Source organism: Moschus berezovskii, chromosome 13 (genome assembly GCF_049115385.1).
Source record: "Moschus berezovskii isolate FMDL1 chromosome 13, NW_MosBer_1.0, whole genome shotgun sequence".
Classification (NCBI taxonomy): Eukaryota; Metazoa; Chordata; class Mammalia; order Artiodactyla; family Moschidae; genus Moschus; species Moschus berezovskii.
Window position 1 is genome coordinate 16,384,843 of NC_142472.1, and position 24,712 is coordinate 16,409,554.

The 24,712-nt window shown below is 42.8% G+C and overlaps 1 long non-coding RNA gene across 3 annotated transcripts; it reads left to right on the forward strand.

Moving 5' to 3' along the window:
- The first annotated feature begins 473 nt into the window (after positions 1–473).
- Positions 474–19,740, forward strand: LOC148775814 (uncharacterized). Of its 3 annotated transcripts, XR_016038859.1 has the most exons (7): positions 474–489; positions 2,446–2,698; positions 3,171–3,281; positions 3,783–4,072; positions 4,152–4,302; positions 18,074–18,150; positions 18,499–19,740. It is a non-coding gene; the product is annotated as an uncharacterized LOC148775814 (long non-coding RNA). The 3 variants fall into 3 exon arrangements; XR_016038861.1 differs by lacking the exons at positions 18,074–18,150; positions 18,499–19,740 and adding an exon at positions 5,277–5,871; XR_016038860.1 differs by lacking the exons at positions 18,074–18,150; positions 18,499–19,740 and adding an exon at positions 5,331–5,871.
- Positions 19,741–24,712: the final 4,972 nt, after the last annotated feature.

A 24,712-nucleotide genomic window follows, 5' to 3' on the forward strand; every position in this document is an offset into this window, starting at 1 on the left:
TTCTCATTTAATTAAAAAATAGTAGTAAAATGCATACAAAATAAAATTTACCATCTGAGCTATTTTTAAGCATCTGGTTCAGTGTTTTTAAGTACATTCCACATTATTGTGCAACCAATTTTCAGAACTCATCTCATCCTGTGTTCACGTGCTCTCAAAGACTAACTCCCAAATCCCCTTCTCCCCAGCCACTGACAAGCACAGGGCCACCTTGTTTCTCTCTGAATCTGACTGCTCTCAGTAACTTCATGCAAGAGGAGTCATGTAGTGTTTCGTCATGCCCTGTTTTACATCTCCTACCACCAGTGTGTAAGGGTTCCGGTTTGTCCACATCCTTGCCAATCTTTCTTTTCTCTCCCCCCCCATAGTATCCCTCCTAATACATATGAGGTGTTATCTCCTTGTGGTTTTGACTTGCATTTCCATAATGATTAGTGATGATGAGAATCTTTTCCTGTGCTAGAAGAATATTAAAGAGGGCCTTTCAAGGTAGGTCTCAGTGCTAATATCCTGAGTGTTTTCTGTAGGGGATGACTGTAGGATAAAAGGCCCATCTTGTTTCAAACCTGTTTAGTGGTGATGCTGACTGATAACTTTTGTTTTGGAAGGAGATTCAGACCTAGATATATTAAGGGTCTTGGAAATGCTGAAGTGGGGAGGGAGATAGGGACAGACAGTTGATGTCCTGGGGGACTAGAAACCTGTCTTTTGACTGCTGGACTGGAGTTCTTTAGGGGTTCCTAACTACTAAAGTTAGCAAAATCTGAAGCTCATTCTCTCTTATTGCTTCTTGAATAATTCATTAGGCATTCATTTATTCAACACATAGTTCTCGAGAATCTCCTCTGTGCCCATATTATGCTGGGAATCATGCAATAAATAAGAGGATGGCTATCTCCACTTTCATGGGTGGTGACTATCTGTCCTTGGAAATTTCCTTACCCTACAAAATCAGTAAGATGGTGCTAATTTTTGGGCTATCTCTGCATATTAATATCATTTAACAATGCATAGTGGATTTGAATAGGTTTTTGGGGAGGATCCTCTGTACAGTTGCTTTTTTCCTTTTACAATTAATCAGTAATTTGCAGAGAGATGATCTGATATTATGCAAATATTGTACATGCTGTCACTTCAGTCATGTCTGACTCTTTGTGACCCTGTGGACTGTAGCCCGCCAGGCTCCTCTGTCCACGGGATTCTCTAAGTGAGAACACTGGAGTGGGTTGCTGTGCTCTTCTCCATAAATACTGTGCTCCACATCAAAGTTTCACCCACTAGTTTTTCTTCAGTGGAAAATTTTCTGCCTCTATTGTTCCTTCTAAATTTCTTTGCATTTTATTATGCAAGATAGTTCCCTTCTCTCCTGTTTATGGAGCAGTAAACATAATGGATTCTTTTGTTATTTAATAGGTTACACTTTTTCATGGTTCTGTGATTTTAAAAAAGTTTGGAAAATTCCCTTTCATCCTTCTGTCTTTTCCTCCTTATGATACATTATCAGCCACTGTGGAGAAGAAGAATTGTATCCCAAGACCACTTTTGTCCAAGTGACATGGAAGTTCTCTCAGTTTCTAGAATGTCTTGGGACTCCCCAGCCTTACAGAATTTCTTCCCTAGCCCACCACACCCACCTCCTAATCAGTGGCTGGTCCACATCTATCTCCACTTAGGACCCTTCTCCACAGTGACACCAAAATTAACTTCCTAAAGCTCTAATCATGTACATTTTAGGCATAAAAATAGTTTTCCCCTGTCAGATCAGTTCATATGTAGTGATAGTTAGAGCTGTTAATAATATACTTCTGAACCTGTCTTCCAGCCTCATCGCTACCATCTTCCATAAAGTACTCTGTTTTTCTCGGTTCAGAATGTCTTACTGTTTCTTACAGACTACATTTCAGAGTGGTTCTGCTTTTATTCTTGATTTTCCATATGATCACCCTGCCACTCATCTAATCCTATGCTGATTGGTTTCTGCCTCAGGCCACTGCTCTTCTCTGAGACAATCACTGTGACCAGAGGATGAGTCCTCTGAGGGACCAGGGGTTCTCAACACCCACTGCCCATCAGAACCACCCCTCCCTCCAGAGATCCCAGTCTCCCGGATATAGACGTGTCTGGGCATCAGAGAGACTTCCCAGGTGATTCTAATGTGTAGCCAGGTTTGTGAACCAGTGACTTTGGCCAATCCGACCCTACTAGTGGCTGCCACTCACTGGGGGTGGGGTGGGTGGAAGATGGAAGGAAACCACAGCCTCCTACAGTACAATTATAGTTGTGCTGCTGTGGTCTCTTGATTGAGCAAAAGCCTTTTGAGGAGAGCTACCCTGCTTTCAGCAATATTTTAAACTTAAAATTACATTTTTATGAATCCATCTCCTACATACATTTGAAAAAGAGCATCATATATTTTCTCAACGTCCCATTCGTTTTCATTTACAGGTGAAACTAGGTGAGCATGTGCTCCAGGATTGCCTTGCAACACTTCTTTGCAGTCTTTGTCCGCTGGATGGAAATCTCACGTTCACACACTAGCTGCTGTAAGGATGGGTTAGCATCAGAACGGCCATCTTAGAGGCCGGAAAAACCATTTTTACTGAGTATGTGACTTGAGGGAAGAAGAACTAGATAAAACCTGGGAGACAAGTTAATCTTAAACACCAAGAATGTGGGCGGCTTCGACACTGAAAATTAGGTAAACAGGTCTGATAAACTTATCTCCTTAAGACCCCAGGAGAGAGATAGGCACAGCTGTGTGTGTGTGTAAAGAAAATTCCTGTGAGTTAGGTAATTTAGAAATATCATGATTTGAAAATGCTTATATAACCCCTTGGCTCTGAGTGCTTGGGGTCCTTGTTGAAACCTACTGCGTCGGGCGGACACCTGGACCCCAGCTAGCTGAAAATAAACCTCGCTGTGTGTCTTGCATTATCGTGAGTGTCCTCTGTTCCTTTGAGGGAAGGGCAACTCTGGACTCTAACATTTGGGGGTTCGTCCGGGATCCCAAGACCCCTCCTCAAAGAGACAGACAACCTCCGATACCGAGGTTTACAAAAAAGCCGCAGCAGGAGGTTTGGCCACCTCCTGGAGGGGAGGACTGAAACAGGTCCTCGACCAGAAACTGAAGCAGGTCTCTGCCCGGTCCCAATTGAGAATTCTCATGGAAGGGAAGGAGTGGGTTACGACCCTGGAGGCTCCATTACTGGAAGTCGTGCGAGACGTCCCCAGCAAAGGGCTGCCTGAACGACGTCCACAGTGGACGCCGTTTGGAACCCTAGGTAAGGGTCCTGAGTGTTGTGTGAATGAGACGGCGCCTGTGAATGTGGTGTGGCGGACTGGCCAGTGGGTGTTGAAAAGCTCGGTTCGAATTTGTGTGTTTGCTGGAATTGTATCCCTTGTCTTTTTCTGGCTCTGCAAGGTCTGTTCAGGGGCGAAATGATCGCCATAGCCAGCATAAGGCCGAGGCCCAGCATTCGCGCTGGAAGGCAGCTGGCTCTGCGGGAGAGAGGAGGTCTCTCCCGATCCGGAATCTGGTGGGCAGTGGACGCCCTTCAGTAAGGTTACTTTAAACTGCAGGAAGCCTCAGAGGTCTCAGAGACCTAGTAGCGTGTTTTTGGCCAACGTTTGTCCTCCGTTTGTCGTGTTATCGTGTGTGCCGGCACTGTCTCCGTCTCTCTCCTGTGTCTTTTCTCTCCTGTAATCTGTTCTGTGGTCATGGGTCAAGGAAGCTCTACCCCGCTCGTCCTCATGATGGATCATTTCTCTGTCTTTAAATCTAGGGTGCGAGACTTGTCTCTGCTAGTGAAGAGGAATAAGCTGGTGACGCTCTGCTCCTTGGAGTGGCCCACTTTTAATGTCGGGTGGCCGAGAGAGGGAACCTTCAGCCTGCCCACCATCCGGGCTGTTGGGGGAAGGTTCTCACGCCCGGCCCTTCCGGCCACCCGGACAGATGCCCTATATCCTGGTCTGGCAAGATCTGGTGGAAAACCCACCAGCATGGATAAAGCCTTTTGTTTCTGTCCTTTTCACCCATAATCCCACCTGGGATGACTGTCAGTAGCTGTTACAGGTGCTCTTCACCACGGAAGAATGGGAGCGCATTCTATCGGAAGCTTGGAAACATGTCCCTGGTGTGGACGGGAGGACAGGTGCTCTTCACCACGGAAGAACGGGAGCGGATTCTATCAGAAGCTCGGAAACATGTCCCTGGTGTGGACGGGAGGCCCACAATGCAGCCGAACCTAATTGATGAGGGATTTCCATTGACCCGGCCCCAGTGGGACTTTGAGCGTGCAGAAGGTAGGGAGCATCTCCGAGGGTACCGCCAGACTCTTATGGCAGGCCTCCGAGCAGCTGCCCGGAGACCAAGGAATTTGGCTAAGATAAAGTTGTTCAGGGATTGGTTTTGGCTATGGAGATTAAATGAAAATTACGCTGCGGATACAATCCCCAGAGCTCGGGTCAAGTAAAAAGGATGAATCGGACCATAAAAGAAACATTGGCAAAATTGGCAATAGAGACTGGCGGGGACTGGGTGGCTCTCCTTCCTTATGCCCTTTTATTGTTTATGGGGTCCCTCCACCGACCCCCTATAGAATTGGTCCAACTGTTTTTATAAACTAGTAAATTTTATATTGTAATATCTAATTCATGACTAAAGACTCGCACTGTGTCTGTCTTAATATGTCTTGGTATGTCTTTGTCTCTGAGTAATATTTTTTGAAGTTAATTTGTAAATGAGCTCTATTTAATTGGCTTTAAAAAGGGTCCGTTCCGTTCCGTCGCTCAGTCGTGTCCGACTCTATGCGACCCCATGGACTGTAGCCTATGAGGCTTCTCCATTCATGGGATTCTCCAGGCAAGAATACTGGAGTGGGTTACCGTTTCCTTCCTCAAATAATTCTAAATTAATAAATTCCAGGTTCAAGTAAACTGGAAAATATTCAGTATTAAAAACCTGATATTAATGTTTGTTGATCTATCTAATATAGACATGTCTTAGAGTAATTAACATTAAGTAGAATATTTTCATTGCACCTAAGTTCAATATAAATTAAATATCATATCTGTTACAAGTTTGTCGACAAAGAAATTACCTGGAGTGAGGGAAAAAAAAAAAAAAAAAACAACTTCTAAGAAATGTAAATGAGACATAAGCTTTTAGATAAACTCTATTAAGGTTAAAAATGTCTGTCTAAAACAGTTTCTCTAGATTTTGGTAACCTAAATTTCTAAGGTTGTGCTAAATTAAGTAACAAAAGTTTATTGAATAGCTGCTGCTGCTGCCAAGTCACTTCAGTCATGTCCGACTCTGTGTGACCCCATAGACGGAAGCCCATCAGGCTCCCCCGTCCCTGGGATTCTCCAGGCAAGAACACTGGAGTGGGTTGCCATTTCCTTCTCCAATGTGTGAAAGTGAAGTCGCTCAGTCGTGTCCGACCCCCAGCGACCCTACGGACTGCAGCCCACCAGGCTCCTCCATCCATGGGATTCTCTAGGCAATAGTACTGGAGTGGCTTGCCATTACCTTCTCCATTGAATAGCTAGGTCATTTCCAAATAAAATAAGATTCTGAAACATTCACTACTGAATACTAACTTACAGAAAAACTAAAGATTTTAGACTATTAATAAATAATGTTTGATGCCATCCTGAGATGTTTGCTAAAATTTTTTAAGTTATCACTGGTATTTATGTTCACCAATCTATAGAATGCTAATATAAAGGTCAATTCTTGGTTGATTAAGGAAAGTAAGATGTGTGTGTTCAGTAAAAAGGTATGAAAAATGAAGTTACATTTTATAGAGGAAAAAGGTAGTAGGTCTAACTTACAGTTGGCTGTTCCAGGATGAGAGAACAAATGGGTACAGAAAGTGATAAAAAGGTTTAGTGGAAAGTGGACCCCAAGGAAAGAGTTTTGTGTATAAACAAATGTTTTTTGAGATGTTAAACTGTATTTGACAATAGATTTAAGTTTATTTGCCTCTTAAATGGTCTGTTCTATATTTGCCTCTGAAATCCTATATTGTTACTATGGCTGAGTGGATAGCTATTGTTTCAGTGACCTATAATCCCATCTGACTGAGTGTTCTAAACCTTTCTGAGATTTGTTGACAAAACTTCCTAAATCAATCTGATGAAGCACTTTTGGCTTCTAGCTGACTTTGGGATGCTTCAGAGGGCCCCTGAAACATCCCAAAGGGAGATATTACACTAATTGGGTTCAACTTCCATGTTAAATTACATGGGAAGTACTGTCAAGTGAATAATAAGTCCGGGGTATATTGTATGGTAAATGTTAATAATACAGATATCCTAGAAACAATTTATATATAAATTCTGATATATTCAGGTAAAATGTTGCCATAATTCTGATTACTATCTTAAAGTGTTGTCACAGCACTAACCAAGTTTCTTGTGAAAATGTTTCCTCTTCCAGAAGATCTATAAAAAGGACTTTTGGATAAATACAAGTTTCTGAACTGGGTAAGAAATTTAAAGATTCTAGTGAGAAACCTGACGACTGTACAAAGGTTAACAAAAGGACAGAATGAACTGGCAAATATGCTTATAATTTCATGGTTTCTGAAAAATTACTGGTTTGAATCTGTGTTTTCTAATAGTAATTTGGTAAAATGGTATTTAATAGACAAATTGAAGCATTTAACATTTTTCTCTATCTGACCCCTTCAGAGACTGGAAACTCTTGGGCTTCCAGTAACTTTATCAGATAAACTAAGAAGGTTATCTCACTAACAGGTACAGAAATCTCAGTTTTGGAGACCTTAAGAAAGGGAGGAATTCACTCACATCTGTTAGGCAAAATCTGATAAGCCTTTGAGATGACTTTCCTAGCCCTGAAAGGTTTTAAAGTTAAGTTTGAGACTCCATAAAAGTTTCAGCAAAGCAAAGCGAAAAAAAAAAAAAAGTCTATGGTTATATAAATAATCAGGTCAAGTTTGTTGAGAACAGATCTATTTTGTAAACAAGTCTTAATTTGGTTATATTTGATAAAAATGAGGGTGATTTTAGGGAGAAAAAGATGTTTCAATGAGTGTTAAATCCCAGTTTGTTAATGGAAATCTGTTTCTACTAGGATTCATTTCTTGAATGGATCTTTGCTCTTATGTGATATTAATATAGGATTTGGTTGAGTTCTTAAAGAGCACCCTAGGTTTGTTTCTGAAGCTTGTCTCAGTGATCTATCTTTAGATGAAGATCAGATGCCTTATGACCTGCAACCAGGACTAGAAAAAGACATAATTTAAGGGACTGTCTCCAACCTGGATGGAAGGACTTTTTTGAGAAGAAACTACACTACACCAGGATGAGAAGACGACGACATCAGAGGTAGACAGCTTGCCCAAGATGCTGGACCTGATTCGTATGATCATTTATAATGTTTTCTTGACTTCTTAGACCTCTGCATATAAATCAAATGCTTTTCTACCATAGGCCTGATCCTATGCTAGTTTTAGAAATTAATCCAATTGTCGGGTTTGTAGACATGTAAAAGCTCATTCTGGTTATACAAAAACTCTGTTAGACTTGTGCCATCCTAATGTCCTTAAACCATGGCAACAGTCTGCTTCTAAATTGGAAAATTAAAAACAATAGCTGGAAATCAGAGTCAGGGCTATGGGATATCCAAGATGGCTGCTTGGCTTTTCCCAGCTCCCTGACAAACCTCATTTTTTATTTGATGGGTTAAAGCCTTCCTGGCTACAGGGTTAATGCCTCCATAATGAAAAATCATGGAATATTAAGTTTTGTAAATTGTTAAATTAAGTTTCTAGCTTTGTTAATTAAGGTCTAGTGTTTACTAAGACTCACTGCTGAGACAGTTCCTTGTTACGTGATACTGCTAAAAAATTTAAGTTATTAAAAAGGACACTCTAGGTTAGTTTCTAAGGTTTATTTCAGTAACCAATCTTCAGATAAAGGTCAGATGCTCCATAATGTACAACCAGGAGATTAACACCAGGCTATAGTCATTTAACAAATGAAGTCAGGTGGCTTGGGGTATACTAGGCTTTATCTAATAAAAGTTCTTGACTTATAATTCTTATTTTACTAATAACTACTAGCTATGGCTATATTATTTTCTATGTCACTTGTTTCACTGAGCCTGTGATATAATGCTGATATGCAGTTCCATATGAGATCAATAATTGTAATAATGTGACTCTGGGTATGAGAAAAAGCAACAAGAGGGAATATTTTCCTGGACCAGGAGGCTAGTAAGACAGTGGTCCAGAGACTTTTGCTACTTGCAAGGCCTGGTCCAATTTTAGCACACTGACTGGCCCATCGCTTCCCTAGACCTGGGAATGAGCCTTCCCAGCAACGCGGGACACAATGCATGAAATGGTGTCACATGGTCAGATATGTGGCTATGAAGGGACCCTGCTGACTGGAAGTTGGTACTTGCCAGCTGCCTCTACCGGACTCTAACAGCTATTTCATCAACTTATACTTTGATCTTAATTATTTCCTTTCTTAATTTGGGTTTGACTGCTTTATCTTTTCTAGTTTCATTTTTTGGGTGTACTTTGCAGCTTGGGGGATTTTACTTCCCTGACCATAGGATAGAACCTATGCCCATGGAAATGGAAGCGCAAATTCTTAACCATTGAGCCACTAGGGAAGGCCCCTTTTCTAGTTTCTTAAGGGAAAATTTGAGGCTGATTATTTGGGGCCTTTTTTTCATTTCTAATATAGTGCTGTAATTTCTCAAGGACTGCTTTGCTGGCATTCTACAAATTCCAACATACTCTGTTCTCACTTTCAATCAGCTCAAAATATTTTCTAATTTCCTCTCGATTTCCTCTCTGATCCAAGGGTTATTTAAAAGTATATTCTTTTATTTCCAAATATTTGAAGATTTTCCTGATATCTTTTTATTACTGATTTCTAATTCAATTCCATCGTGGTCAGAGAATATTTCTGATATGACTTGAATACTTTTGAATTTACTGAGACTTATTTTATGGTCTATCTTGGTTAATGTCCTTTGGGGTTCTATACATTTCTCAGTTAGGTCACATTGGCTAATCATGTTGCTCAGATCTGCTGTATTCTTGCTGATCTTCTGTCTACATATTCTGTCAATTACTGGAAGAGAGATTTGAAATCCGAATTTATCTATTTTTCTTTGCAGTTCTATCAGGTTTTGCTTTCATGGATTTTTGAAACTGATATTCAGGGCATTATTAGGTCTTTCCATTGCAGAGAAGAAGCCAATTCTGACTCTATGTTGGAACTGCTTCTTTGACTTGCTTTTTATTGCTTTTGTTATTATAATCAAACAGAATGGCTTGCTTACAAGGACTCTGCCCCTCTCAGTTCAGTTCAGTAGCTCAGTCATGTCCCACTCTTTGAGACCCCATGGACAGCAGCAACCCAGGACTCCCTGTCCATCACCAACTTCCAGAGTTTACTCAAACTCATGTCCATTGAGTTGGTGATGCCATCCAACCATCTCATCCTCTGTCGTCCCCTTCTCCTCCTGCCTTCGATCTTTCCCAGGGTCAGGGTCCTTTCAAATGAGTCAGTTTTTTGCATCAGATGGCCAAAGCATTGGAGTTTCAGCTTCAACATCAGTCTTTCCAATGAATATTCCAGACTGATCTCCTTTAGAATGGACTGGGTGGATCTCCTTGCAGTCCAAGGGACTCTCAAGAGTCTTCTCCAACTCTGCAGTTCAAAAGCATCAATTTTTCGGCACTCAGCTTTCTTTATAGTTCAACTCTCACATCCATACATGACTACTGGAAAAACCATAGCTTTGACTAGATGGACTTTTGTTGTCTAAGTAATGTCTCTGCTTTTTGTTATGCTGTCTAGGTTGGTCATAGCTTTCCTTCCAAGGATCAAATGTTTTTTAATTTCATGGCTGCAGTCACCATCTGCAGTGATTTTGGAGTCCAAAAAAATAAAGTCAGCCACTGTTTCCCCAGCTATTTGCCATGAAGTGATGGGAACAGATGCTATGATCTTAGTTTTCTGAATGTTGAGCTTTAAGCCAACTTGTTCACTCTCCTCTTTCACTTTCATCAAGAGGCTCTTTAGTTCTTCTTCACTTTCTGCCATAAGGGTGGTGTCATCTGCATATCTGAGGTTATGGATATTTCTCCCAGCAATCTTGACTACAACTTGTGCTTCATCCAGCCCAGCGTTTCTCATGATGTACTCTGTATATAATTGAAATAAGCAGGGTGACAATATACAGCTTTGACATACTCCTTTCCCTATTTGGAACCAGTCTGTTCTTCCATGTCCAGTTCTAACTGCTTCCTGACCTGCATACAGATTTCTCAGGAGGCAGGTAAGGTGGTCTGGTATTCCCATCTCTTTAAGAATTTTCCACAGTTTGTGGTGATCCACACAGTCCTGCCCTCTGCCTGACTTTTAAAGTGCCTTTGTTCAGAACCCCGGCGACCTGTAGATGGCAGGAAGAAAGAAAACATCCTCTGCCTGAGGCTTGCCATTCTAGGAGATGATTGCAAGATTAATGGCCTTTTTACCTTGCTTCCTCACCTCCTCCCATCTCTGTTCTATAAAAGAACCTGGAATCCAGACCCTGGTAAGATATTATTTTGAGGCACTAGCCTGCCAAAGTCAGCAGGCTTTCTGAGTAAAGTCATTTTCCTTGCTGCAACATCTCATCTCTGGGATTCATTGGCCTGTCGAGCAGAGAGCAGAGGGAGCTTGGACTCGGTTACACTTCTGATTAGTTGACCTTCTTGTCTTTATCCCTGGTAATATCCTTTGGTCTAATATAATAAAGCTACTCTAACTTTCTTTTGACTAATATTAGCATGGTATCGGAGAAGGCAATGGCAAGCCACTCCAGTACTCTTGCCTGGAAAATCCCATGGACGGAGGAGCCTGGAAGGCTGTAGTCCATGGGGTCGCTACGAGTCAGAGGTGACTGAGCAACTTCACTTTCACTTTTCACTTTCACACATTGGAGAAGGAAATGGCAACCCACTCCAGTGTTCTTGCCTGGAGAATCCCAGGGATGGGGGAGCCTGGTGGGCTGCTGTCTACGGGGTCACACAGAGTCAGACACGACTGAAGTGACTTAGCAGCAGCAGCAGCATCATGGTATATCTTTTTAATCTTTTTACTTTTATTCTGTATGCATCTTTATATGTAAAGTGCATTTTGTTTCTTATAGGGAACATACAGCTGCTTTTTAAAATGTTTTTAAATTACTCTATTTTATTCTTTATTACACAACACATTCAGTACAAACTTCGAGTCTTTTTACCATATTAAAACATTGTTAGGGTAATTAGACTTTCATAAACAATTCCTTTGTGGATATTTAAGGCACAGACACACTTCTATTTAGGAGACAAACATGCTAAAACTTTGTTATAAAAGGTAGATTGTGACAATGATAAGATATATAGTTATGGCTTCAAGTTGCTTTCTGTGACATTTTATACAATAAGATATTAAAATGGACTCTTCTGTTAGTTTTCTAAGGCTGCCACAATAAAAATACCTTAAGACTAGGTAGCTTAAATAGCAAAAATTGATTTACTCAGTTCTAGATGCTATAAATCCAAGATTAAGATGTCAGGAGGATTAGTTTCTTTCTTTTTTAAAAATTTATTAATTAAAATTGTAGTATAATTGGTTTACACTGTTGTTTTAGTTTTTGCTGTGCAACATTAGTCAGCTTTATGTATACAGATATCCCTTCCTTCATGCACCCTCCTCCCACCCACCCTCATCTCACGCCCTCTAGGTCATCACAGAGCACAGGGCTCCCCGTGCTATACAGCAGCTTCCCACTAGCTCTCTTTTTACACAGAGCAGTGTATATATGTCAGTGCTAATTTCTCAGTTCGTCCCCTCTCTCCTTCCCCTCTGTATCCACAAGTTTGTTCTGGACCTCTGCTTCTCTAGGCCTGCCCTGCCAATAGGTTCATCAGTATCATTTTTTTCTGGATTCCACATATATGCATTTGTTTGCTGTCTACTCAGTTCACTCAGTAAGTTGTGACTCTTTGCAGCCCCATGAACTGATAGCCCACCAGGCTCCTCTGGCCATGGAATTCTCCAGGCAAGAATACTGGAGTGGATTGCCATTTTCTTTTCCAATATATGCGTTTCAGAGGCAGAAAACTTTTCCCACGCCCACTCACCAGCCCCACCCAGAAAGCACCTGTGGTTGCATCTATCAAAATATTCCAATCAGTCCAGGTAAATCACAGAGACTCTCAGGTGGGCAGAGGAAACCTTGGCCAAATCACCTGATGTTTCTGGTTTCATTTATTCCTATTTCTAGCTACAAACACAAACCTGCTCAGTTACATTGCTTTGAGAATAAAATGTAAAGGGATTGGAACTTAAACTCTGCATTCTTCTCAGATAATGAAATCATTACTCCGTAATTTTAAAATGAATTGACACTGATCCTTTACCTCTAATATCTAACATTTTTATTGTTTCTGCCATTACAGGAGTTAAGTTATGAAAATTATCTGTGTAATGGTTTAGCAAATAGAAACTGGGTAAATGAAGACCAACTGTGCAATATTAATTGGAAACTGTGGTGTTGGAGAAGACTCTTGAGAGTCCCTTATACTGCAAGGAGATCCAACCAGTCCATTCTAAAGGAGATCAATCCTGGATGTTCATTGGACGGACTGATGCTAAAGCTGAAAGTGCAATACTTTGTCCACCTCATGCGACGAGTTGACTCACTGGAAAAGACTCTGATGCTGGGAAAGGTTGGGGGCGGGAGGAGAAGGGGACGACAGAGAATGAGATGGCTGGATGGCATCACCGACTTTGTGGACATGAGTTTGAGTGTACTCCAGGAGTTGGTGATGGACAGGGAGGCCTGGCGTGCTGTGATTCATGGGGTCGCGGAGAGTCGGACACGACTGAGCGACTGAACTGAACTGAACTGAACTGAGCAAATACAAAAATAGATGAAAATTGAGACCTCACTTTTCAAACAAAAAACCTTTACTGGTTTGATTTTGGTAATACATTTAAGACTTTCTTTCTGTTGATCATTTACTATTTTGTGACTTCTGTTACTTAATATGTTTTTAATTGATAATTTTAGTTCTCTGAGATCAGAGGGACGACTAACAGAGTGAATGAGTTCACCTCTTCCCGTCTCTTCAGTCATCACTGTGTTTTAAGGTTACACATCTAGGAAAGGAAATAATTTCTGATTGTGTCATTGGAGCTTGAAATCTCATTGGGGTGATAGGATATGTTCATAGAAAGATAATCATGTGTGAAGCACCAAAGGCTGGAAGAGATGGAAAGAGCAGGGGAAATTTACATGAAGGAGCCATCTCCTTGGCCTTCGGGTATTTATTTTTTTATTTGACTGTGCTGGGTCTTAGTTTCAGCATGTGCGATCCAGTTCCCTGACCAGGGATCGAACTCCAGCCCCTTCCATTGGGAGCTCGAAAATCTTAGCCACTGGACCACGAGGGAAGTCCCTGGCCTTCAGTTTAAGAAAGAGGTCATGTAAGCCCTTCAGTATGACCTGCTTCATCTAGTTCAAGAACAAGCACAGTCAGCACGCTTTCATTTTTCCAACAAAACACTCAAGTACGCACATGCCTTATTCACAAAAATTCAGCATTTCCCTCTCTCCTTGGAGTGTCTTCATATACGCTCCCCTGCCGCTGTGTTTATGAAACCTGGGTCTCACTCAGTGTTCCTCAGTGCAGAAGAATGCTTTGGAGAGTCGTATTTCTCTGGACGAGAGACTGGCTGTTGCAATATGTGATACTAGGACAGGATCACACACAGACACACACACAGACACACACACACACAGACACACACACACACAGAGACATACACAGACACAGACACACACACACACAGACACACACACACACATAGACACATGCACACACACAGACTCACACACACACACACAGACACACACACACAGACTAACACACAGACACACACACACACACAGACACACACAGACAGACACACACACCAGATTCTCAGGATGGGAATCTGAGATTGGTCATCAAATTGTTGGGGCTGGATTATAGTGACAACCATATGGCCAATGAAAACTAGGACATGGGTAGGGTGTGGCATCAGCAGCAAAAGAGGTGTTTGAATTATGGCCTGTGATTGCCTAGGATGAACTGCTTTTCAAAGACAAGGCTATGGGACACTGAGTGGTTGTGGCATTTAACGTTTCCTTGGGAATGATGGTGCAAGGATTGTGAGGTCGGATAATTGCTCACGACTATACCAAAGAGCATAAAAAAAGAAAATGACAAACCCAGAATGTTAAATACTGTTTAAGGCCACCAGAGAACCCAAGAACTTTGATGCTGGCCCTAGAAAAATCACTATTCCTTTGTAGACACAGAACTGATAGAGACCCACATCTGGATGATTTGGGCTGAAGCATTACAAGAGAAACTGATTCAGCAGTCTCTCTACTTTTCTGTCATAGGGCCTTAATTAAGCACTAGGATGCTGAGAATTGAAGCAGGGACATTCGTGTGGATTCGAACAAATAAATGATTTTGAAACACCAAAGGTCCCTAAGTCACCTTTACAAGTGAATTCCCCCTCTTCGTGTCCAGGGAGATTCCTTTCCTTGGCTGAAAGCACCTTGGTAAGTTGGAGTGCTATTCTTTAAGATAAAGTATATGCTTTGGTTCAGAAATGAAATTAATATTTCTCCCACAGTCAGACACTGGTCCAGGATTCAGGTGACAGAAGTTAGAATAGATGCCCTCGTATACCTAAAATTTGCTTCCCATTCCTGCATTTTTAACGCCTGCAGTTTTAGTGGGCTTTCCTCATTTCTGAGGGGAGACTGCGTCTACCAGGAGACACATCAATGGTTCCAGGTGAACTGGCTTTGGAGGTGTCCCTTGCCACTAAATCAATATTCAAAGAAGAAGGTAAATTATAGACCGGAGCGATTGATTCCTATTATAGGAGGATGTAGGGTTGCCACTACATGGGCGGCAGCAGGGGTGGCAGGTAAGACTAGGTCAAACCGGGGGCTCCCTGGAATGCCTCTCCATACCCTCAAGTCCAGTAGTAAAGCTTAAGAGAATGACTGTATGAGTCCAATTAAGGCACGATTCTGATCCTTCAGGAATGAAGATTTAGGTCACAACAGCAGGTAAACAATCCCAACCTGCTGAGTTTCTGCTGCTGCTGCTGCTAAGTCACTTCAGTCATGTCCGACTCTGTGCGACCCCATAGACGGAAGCCCACCAGGCTCCCCCGTCCCTGGGATTCTCCAGGCAAGAACACTGGAGTGGCTTGCCATTGCCTTCTCCGGCTGAGTTTCTGGCTGAGGTGAAAGGCAAGATGGAGTGGGTAGTAGGAAAAAATTTACAGCAGCTAGGCATGTTTTCTACTTTGTTGTTCTGTGCATGCTATTTATGTGAGGATTTTCGATGGTGTTTACATTTATGATTTATTCTTTAGGCAACAGATTAGTCCAGAGTGATTGTGACTGAACTAGATTAACATTAACATAAACTAGAGAGACATGACTGCTGGAAATTTATCTTGTTTTTGAGGAGAGAATGAATGGATCTTTACATGTATGAAGGACAGGGACACCTTCTTAGGCAAAAACACGTAAGCACATAAGCTACAACATGGGTGAACCTGAGGACATTATGCTAAAGAAGCTGGTCACCAAAAGACAAATACCACACAATTCCACTTATATGAATAGCCATTTCATAATGGCTATTCATGCCATTGTGCCACATGCTCAGTTCAGTTCAGTCGCTCAGATGTGTCCAACTGTTTTCTAACCCACGGACTGTAGCCCGCCAGTCTTCCTCTGTCCATGGGATTTCCCAGGCAAGAATACTGGAGCAGGTTTCCATTTCCTTCTCCAGGACTCTTCCCAACCGAGGGATTGAATCTGCATCTCTTGTGCCTCCTGAACTGGCAGGAGGGTTCTTTATCAACTGAGTCAGCTAATTGTTACTGGAAAAGGGACCCCTTCCAGGGCCCGAGAGTAGGCTCTTGTCTAAGATTCAGAAATGAATTATCCAAGGAGATGCACGCTGACAAAGCAAGAGACTTTATTGGAAGTGGTGCCCTGGCGGAGAGCAGGAGGGTAAGGGAACCCAGGCGAACTGCTCTGCCATGTGGCCCACCGTCCTGGGTTTCATGGAGATAGGATTTGTCTTTGGCCAATCGTATGACTTAAGGTCCTTCCTGGTGGCGCAGCTTTGCTTAGCCAAGATGGATGCCAATGAGAAGGATTCTGGCAGGTGGTAGGACACATGGCATCGCCTTTTGACCTTTCCTGAATTCTTCCAGTTGGTGGTGGCTGATGAGTTTTGTGTTCCTTACCAGGACCTCCTGTCATAAAATAACTCATGAAAATGGTTACTATGGTACCTGGCCAGAGTGGTTGGTTTCATTCAGTGTTCTTCCCCTAACATAATCACCTTAACTAAATCAAATATCTATATGTGTGTGTTTGTGTATGTCTGTATATGTCTATGTATCAAGGACATCTTAAGAAACTTTGTCAGATGCCTGCTGAAATCTTTATACAGGATCTCCCTACAGTTTTCTTCAGATCCATCAGTCTTTATAAGCATATGCATTTACTTTGGCATTCTGTTTATTTATTGAACCTGAGAGTCAGTTCAATGATCACTGCTTCCTTTTTTTTTTTATTTAAATGAGGCTTTTAATTAATGTTTGACAGAGCTGATTCAAGTTGAACAGACTAAATTTCTTTAAACAAACTTACTTATACTCCAGAGTCCTTTAAAAACTTAATAGCATTTATACATTGAAGGTATTTGATTTTCTTGTAACTAGCATTTCAAATGCAACAAGCATTTGAAGCAATAAGCATTTGACCCAACAAGTAAAACTTTCTACAGTTCATAACTTTTATAAATAAAATAAATTAAATGTACAGTGAATAAGTTCTCTGAAATATTTCAATATTTCTGCAGGTTTAGTAAATCATAAAATACATTTCAACTAAAATTCACAAATCTAAAAACCTGTTAGGCATTTTTAGGCGTTTTAAGTTGGAAATGAAGACCAATGTTACATCGTAATATGCCAATTAGAAATAGTACTTCAAATAGCAAATACTACAGTTTGTCCCAAACTTTAAAAACTATTCATGAACTCAACACTGAACTATTGATGGCTATGAGAATTGTTTCCTAGCCTTTTTGAAAATTTCAACCCATTTACGTTTAAGGTAATTATTGATAAGTACGATCCCGTAGCCATTTTCTTTATTGCTTAGGGTTCAAGTTTATGCACGCTTTCTGTGTTTCCTGTCTATAGAAGATCCTTTAGCATTTGTTGAAGAGCTGGTTTTGTGATGCTGAATTCCCTCAGCTTTTGCTTGTCTTTTGATTTCTCCTTCACATTTGAATGAGATCCTTGCTGGGTATAGTAATCTGGGCTGTAGGGTATTTTCTTTCATCACTTTAAGTATGTCTTGCCATTCCCTCCTGGCCTGAAGAGTTTCTGTTGAAAGATCAGCTGTTATCCTTATGGGAATCCCCTTATGTGTTATTTGCTGCTTTTCCCTTGCTGCTTTTAATATTTGTTCTTTGTGTTTGATCTTTGTTAATTTGATTAATATGTGTCTTGGAGTATTTCGCCTTGGGTTTATCCTGTTGGGGACTCTCTGGGTTTCTTGGACTTGGGTGATTATTTCTTTCCCCATTTTAGGGAAGTTTTCAACTATTATCTCCTCAAGTATTCTCTCATGGTCTTTCTTTTTGTCCTCTTCTTCTGGGACTCCTATGATTCGAATGTTGGAGCGTTTAACATTGTCCCAGAGGTCTCTAATATTATCCTCATTTCTTTTAATTGGTTTTTCTTTTTTCCTCTCTGTTTCATTTATTTCTACAATTCTATCTTCTAGCTCGCTTATCCTGTCTTCTGCCTCTGTTATTCTACTGTTTGTTCCCTCCAGAGAGTTTCTGATCTCATCTATTGCATTATTCATTGTATATTGACTCTTTTTTATTTCTTCTAAGTCCTTATTAAACCTTTCTTCCATCTTCTCAATCCTTTTCTCCAGGTTATTTATCTGTAACTCCATTTTGCTTTCAAGATTTTGAATCATTTTCACCATCAAAATTTGAAGTTCTTAATCAGGTAAATTCCCTGTATCTTCTTCTTTTGTTTGTGTTGGTGGGCAATTATCTTGTTCCTTTACTTGTTGGGTATTTCTCTGCCTCTTCATCTTGCTTATATTGCTTTGCTTGGGGTGGCCTTTCCCTCTTCTTGCAGTTTGTGGAGTTCTCTTTATTATGTAGTTTCTTCGCTGTGATCACTGCTTCCTTTGCAAAATCATCACAAGCCATTAGTTTAATACTGCACTTTGGAATTTTACATGATGGCAGTTCCCGGAATGATTCATTTCTTCCCTTTGAAACATTAGATAAAGATCTTCAGTCTTATCTTGACACCACTCCTTTTCTTTTGTCACTATTATGCATTAAGCACTGATTATACAATAAACGCTGATTGGAAGGACTGATGCTGAAGCTGAAACTCCAATACTTTGGCCACCTGATGTGAAGAACTGACTCACTGGAAAAGACCCTGATGCTGGGAAAGATTGAAGGCAGGAGGAGGAGGAGACAACAGAGGGTGAGATGGTTGGATGACATCACAGACTCAATGGACATGCTGCTGCTGCTGCTGCTAAGTCACTTCAGTCGTGTCCGACTCTGTGTGACCCCATAGACGGAAGCCCACCAGGCTCCCCCGTCCCTGGGATTCTCCAGGCAAGAACACTGGAGTGGGTTGCCATTTCCTTCTCCAATGTGTGAAAGTGAAAAGTGAAAGTAAAGTCACTCAGTCATGTCCGACCCTTTGCGACCCCACGGACTGCAGCCTACCAGGCTCCTCCATCCATGGGATTTTCTAGGCAATACTACTGGAGTGGCTTGCCATTGCCTTCCCCCAATGGACACGGGCCTGAGTAAACTCCTGGAGTTGGTGACAGATAGGGAATCCTGGCGTGCTGCAGTCCATGTGGTCGCAAAGAGTTGGACACGACTGAGCGACCAAATTGAACTGAACTGATGCAATAAGCTAGTGAGATAATTTTCCATTCAACACCTGAAATCAGAAATTTGATTCTGAGGCAGGGTAACAGCCCTCTGGTGGCTCAGATGGTAAAAAATCTGCCTGCAATGCCAGAGACCCAGGTTTGATCACTGGTTGGGAAGATCCCCCTGGAGAAGGGAATGGCTACCCACTCCAGTATTCTTGCCTGGAGAATTCCATGGGCAGAGGAGCCTGGCGGGCTACAGTCCATTGGGTTGCAAAGAGTTGGACACCACTGAGCGGCTAACACAGTCAGAGTGGTGGGAGGGGCTGCCTCATGGAGGTGACGACCCACAAGGGTACATTTTCCTCCCCATCACAGTTGTAGGGGAGCATTTCACAGTTGTGAAAATGCTGTGATATTTGGCTTTTCTGTGTGTTTTATGCCCCATACCCTAGTTTAGAAGCTGAAAGAAGAAATTAATCAATAACCTCAGACCCTCCTGCCTTTATTATCGTCACCCTCACCTCCTTGTCCTTCTGAGTAAAGCCACTCAAATATCAAGGGATAAGCTTTTACACAATAGAGAGGTTGGCTTAAGGAAGATTTCAGCTCTGAGATAGAACTCTGGGAAGACCTGAATGGATGGGAGGGAAAATCCAAGGGCAGGTACAAGGGCAGAGGGAACAGAAGGGAGGAGGTCGGGGGTCAGGCAGGGGGAGGACTGGCTGTGGGGCCGACGGGCGCTCCTTCATCTCACCCTCCTCCCCACCTCTCAGTCAGGGGCTCACTCGACTGTCAGGGGACTGGGGATGGAGACACGGCAAGCCTTCTCTTGGCCCCAGGCCCGCTCTGCTTGGGTAGGTGAGTGAAGAATTTGCTACATCTCTGTTTAAAAAGCATGGTTGTAAACGAATGCACATCGATGAGCCCCCCCAAAGTTAAACACAGCCACTAGAGAGGTCTAGGAACTCTCTCCTCTCCATTCTAGGCCTGGGAAGCATCTGCAGGCAATGTCTCTGGCAGGTTCCCCTGTGCCCTGTAGGACAAGTTCTTCATCCATTTGATCCACGTCCCCAGGGAGCTCTCCTCTGTGACTTTTTGTCTAATTTGAGTTTTCCAAGTGATGTCCCATACCTTGCCAAATTTCCCAGAACCAACTTGGACAAAGGCCAAAGGGGACTTCAGTGAATCCTATCCTTTCCGTGTTCTGAGTTTATCATTGCAATCAAGACCTCTTTTCCATAGGGAAATTGGAAGGTCTCTTATTATGAATGAAAACAGAAGCGGCTGGTTAACAACACCAGTTCTTAATTACCTGATTATTTTGTCTTGGCAAGCTTTCCTGATCTGAAAAAGAAGCGGGGGAGAAAAGACATCTTTGCAAAAGACAAAAAAAAAAAAAAAAAGCTAGTGCTCTTAATAACTTCTTTGAAATATACTTGCTGTTGAATGCTGGTCTTTCTGGGCTTAGAATCTGGCTTTGTGGGTGTCCTAGCTTTGAACTGGTAGGTCCTCTGAACCAGGAACTACCAAGTGGGACATGGAGGTGATTTGAGTGAATAGAATGGAGGTCTATAACTTTTCTTCCTGCTATCTGGTATTTTCTCTGCCATGTGTAAATCACCCAATCCAGGCTTTCGGGAGAATGGCCACAGATTTTTTTTTATCTTTTTAATGATGGTAAAATATGCAGAGTACATCATAAGGAACTCTGGGCTGGAAGAAGCACAAGCTGGAATCAAGATTGCCAGGAGAAATATCAATAACCTCAGATATGCAGATGACACCACCCTTATGGCAGAAAGTGAAGAGGAACTCAAAAGCCTCTTGATGAAAGTGAAAGAGGAGAGTGAAAAGGTTGGCTTGAAGCTCAACATTCAGAAAACAAAGATCATGGCATCTGGTCCCATCACTTCATGGGAAATAGATGGGGAAACAGTGGAAACAGTGTCAGACTTTATTTTTGGGGGCTCCAAAATCACTGCAGATGTTGATTGCAGCCATGAAATTAAAAGATGCTTACTCCTTGGAAGGAAAGTTATGACCAACCTAGATAGCATACTAAAAAGCAGGGACATTACTTTGCTAACAAAGGTCCATCTAGTCAAGGCTATGGTTTTTCCTGTGGTCATGTATGGATGTGAGAGTTGGACTGTGAAGAAAGCTGAGTGCCAAAGAATTGATGCTTTTGAACTGTGGTGCTGGAGAAGACTCTTGAGAGTCCCTTGGACTGCAAGGAGATCCAACCAGTCCATTCTAAAGGAGATCAATCCTGGGTGTTCATTGGAAGGACTGATGCTAAAGCTGAAACTCCAATACTTTGCCACCTCATGCGACAAGTTGACTCATTAGAAAAGGCTCTGTTGCTGGGAATGATTGGGGGTAGGAGGAGACGGGGATGATAGAGAATGGCTGTCGTCAGAGATGTCGACAGAGATGGCTGGATGGCATCACCGACTCGATGGACATGAGTTTGAGTGAACTCTGGGAGTTGGTGATGGACAGGGAGGTCTGGTGTGCTGTGATTCATGGGGTGGCAAAGAGTTGGACACGACTGAGCGACTGAACTGAACTGAACTGAAAACATACATAAGATTGACCATCGAAACCATTCTAAGCTTAGAGTTCAGTTGTGTGATGTGCATTCACAGTGTTGTATCAATCAACAGCAGCCATGGGAAGGAGAGAAAGCAGCAAAGGAGTAGAATTGGGGGTGACAGTGTCACAAGTCCAGGCTCACTGTTTGCTGCGTGGCAGGACAGTAAATCTGAGAGACGAGGGGTTAAGACAAAGAAGGGACTTGTTTAGTGGAGCTGGCTGACCGAGAAGATGGCAGGATAGCACCTCAAAATGACCATCTTGTTGGGGTCTGGGTGCCACGTTCTTGTGTAGAGTCAGAGAGAAAGAAGCAATGAGGAACTAAAGTCAAAGGCAGACTAGAGAGGAAGAGGCAGTGGGGAAGTGAAATGAAAGGGTCTTCAGTCTTGTAAGACGTCTCCAAGGGGATGGCCAGCCTTTGGAAGGGGAGTGTTAATCTCTTCTATTCACAGGTGGGCTGGCCAGATTATCTCTCCAAGATCTCTAAGAGCACTTTAGTTTATGGTCAGGCAGAGGGGCAGGGTCTTCTGAGACAAGGTATTTAAGTAAGATCATAGTAAAGTTTCCAACATGAGGTCAGAATTGGCTTCTCCCTGCAGCACCTGGAGGGGACACTGGCCACCATGTCCCTCAGAAAACTCCGAGGGGGAGCCTTCCTTATCACCTGCCCTGGAATGGAATGGAATCCCTGCCCCTCGATGCCACCATGGCTCTAGGAAAATCTTTTGAACAACTAGGTTAGAAAGAAGTCAGGACTCCAAGTCTAGAACCTATAGCGCGTCCTAGAGCAGGACATGCCGGTGTCATCCCCAAACTGCCCGGTATGTGCTCTGATTGATCCAGCTCTTCATGCTCACAGCTTCAAACATATATTGAGGGGACTTCTCTGGTGGTCCAGTGGTTGAGAATCAGCCTTGCAATGCAGGGGTTCACAGGTTCGATCCCTGGTTGGGGAACTAAGATCCCACATGCTGTGGAGCAACTAAACCCATGCCACAACTAGAGTCCATGTGCCACAAAGGAAGATTCTGTGTGCTGCAACTAAGACTTGAACCAACCAAATAAACAAATTAAAAAAAAAAAAAAACATCCATTGAGTTCCCAGGAACGCCCGCTCTGTGTCCAGAGAAGCCGCCTACAGTCCCGTCTCTTCTTCCACCTCCTTTCCTTAACAGGGGCTTCCCCCAACGGCTTCTGCAGTTTCTGTTCATTTTCTTTCACACACACTACTTATCTCAGATCCCAGGTTGGGTTCTGTGCCTTTCTCCTTGCCTTCCAGACCTATCTCCTTTTCCTTTTTGCCAAGAAGAGGATGAGATGGTTGGATGGCATCACTGATTCAATGGACATGAGTTTGAGCAACCTCTGGGAGATGGTGGAGGACAGGAAAACTGGCGAGCTGCAGCCCATGGGGTCGCAAAGAGTCGGACACACCTGAGCTACTGAACAACAAGTGATCCCAGCTCCCCTGATACCCAGACCATGAGACCACCCCACTCTTCCCAGTCACCTTTTTTCTGCTTTCAAGCAACTTCCTACTCCCTGACCTGCAGTCACTTAAGAGGAAGTCTTTTCACTTATATTCAAAAGAGTTGGACTTAGCAATTAAGCTACAACTATAACTCCATCAGCATTTATACACTGGCCTCTTCTTTCCATAACCATCCATTCACAAGAACCATTTCCTCCACTCCGTCCATCTCAACAGCCCGATTCACATCCCAGCCTCTGGATCTTGTCATCACCAGCAAGTGTGCCACCTCTGGGATCTCACATTCAGACACCCTCTTCTCCAAACCACCCCTACCCTTCCTGCTTATTAGCTCCAGGATCCCCATGGGAATACCTCTGGAGACCCCTCCCCACAGATGCCATCATCTCAGATCCAGCCAGAATTCCACGACCCAGAATTATAAATTCTGGTAAACACCTGCAATGCCACCTCCTTCTGTCAGCTGTATCATCTGGAAAAAACTAAGGCTTAGATTGTGGCAGCCCCACCTGTTCCACACCTGCTGCCGGGCACTCCTGAGGAATCACCCACCTGGGCAGACTGACCTTATTAGAGATGTGATCACAAATTTCACATAGACTTTAAGGAGCAAGAAATCTTACTAATAAGGTCACTTTCCCACTCTCTAAAATAACTCCCTCAGGCCTTTTCTTCTCCCCTCAAGCCTTCAAACACACACACACACACACATACACATCGTAGTCCATGCGTGGGTTGGAAAAGAATTTTCAGACACGAGGCAAAATGAGAGGAGAATAAAGTTTATTGGAGTGGGAGACGCTGTTAGAACAGGGGGCTGGCTCAAGGGATGGCAGAACCCCTTTGCAGACTAGTAAACAATTTTTATAGTCTCAAGACAGAGAAAATTCCTACTTGAATGGTGGCGTTCCCTGGGCTTCCCTGGTGGCTCAGATGGTAAAGAATCTGCCTGCAATCGAACATGGGTTTTCATGTTCGATCCCTGAGTCAAGAAGATCCCCTGGAGAAGGAAATGGCAATCTTACTCCAGTATTCTTGCCTGGAAAATTCCATGGAGGGAGAAGCCTGGTGGACTACAGTCCATGGGGTTGTGAAGAATGGGACACGGCTGGGAGACGAACATTTAGAATGCTATTGGGTGTATACAAGGGTGGGTATCTTACCTAATATGGGGAGAGGGCACTGGCCCGTTTAGATCATCAGGTTCATGGCAGTTCCAGAGATTTTTATCCTGTAACATTAGTACAGAGCTCCACACCTGTGACCTTGATACAGCACTCCAAAACACACACATAGCCCTGCCTACCCAATCATGGTGTCTGCACTTCATGTTTTAAAACTTCGGTGTAATTAGCATGATGTTAGTTGTATACCTATCTATTTCAGCTTTCATTCTAAGTACGGTTAATAACACGTCATCTTGCAAGGTGGGCGTGGGAAGGTGGGGTGAGGTGGAGAGGGACACATGCAGATACACAACCATGTTGTCCCTGGGAGGGGGCACAGCCTTAGGACCTCAAAGCCCCTCCAGAGCCTTCACATCCCCCTTGGGTCCCTGAGGTTTACGG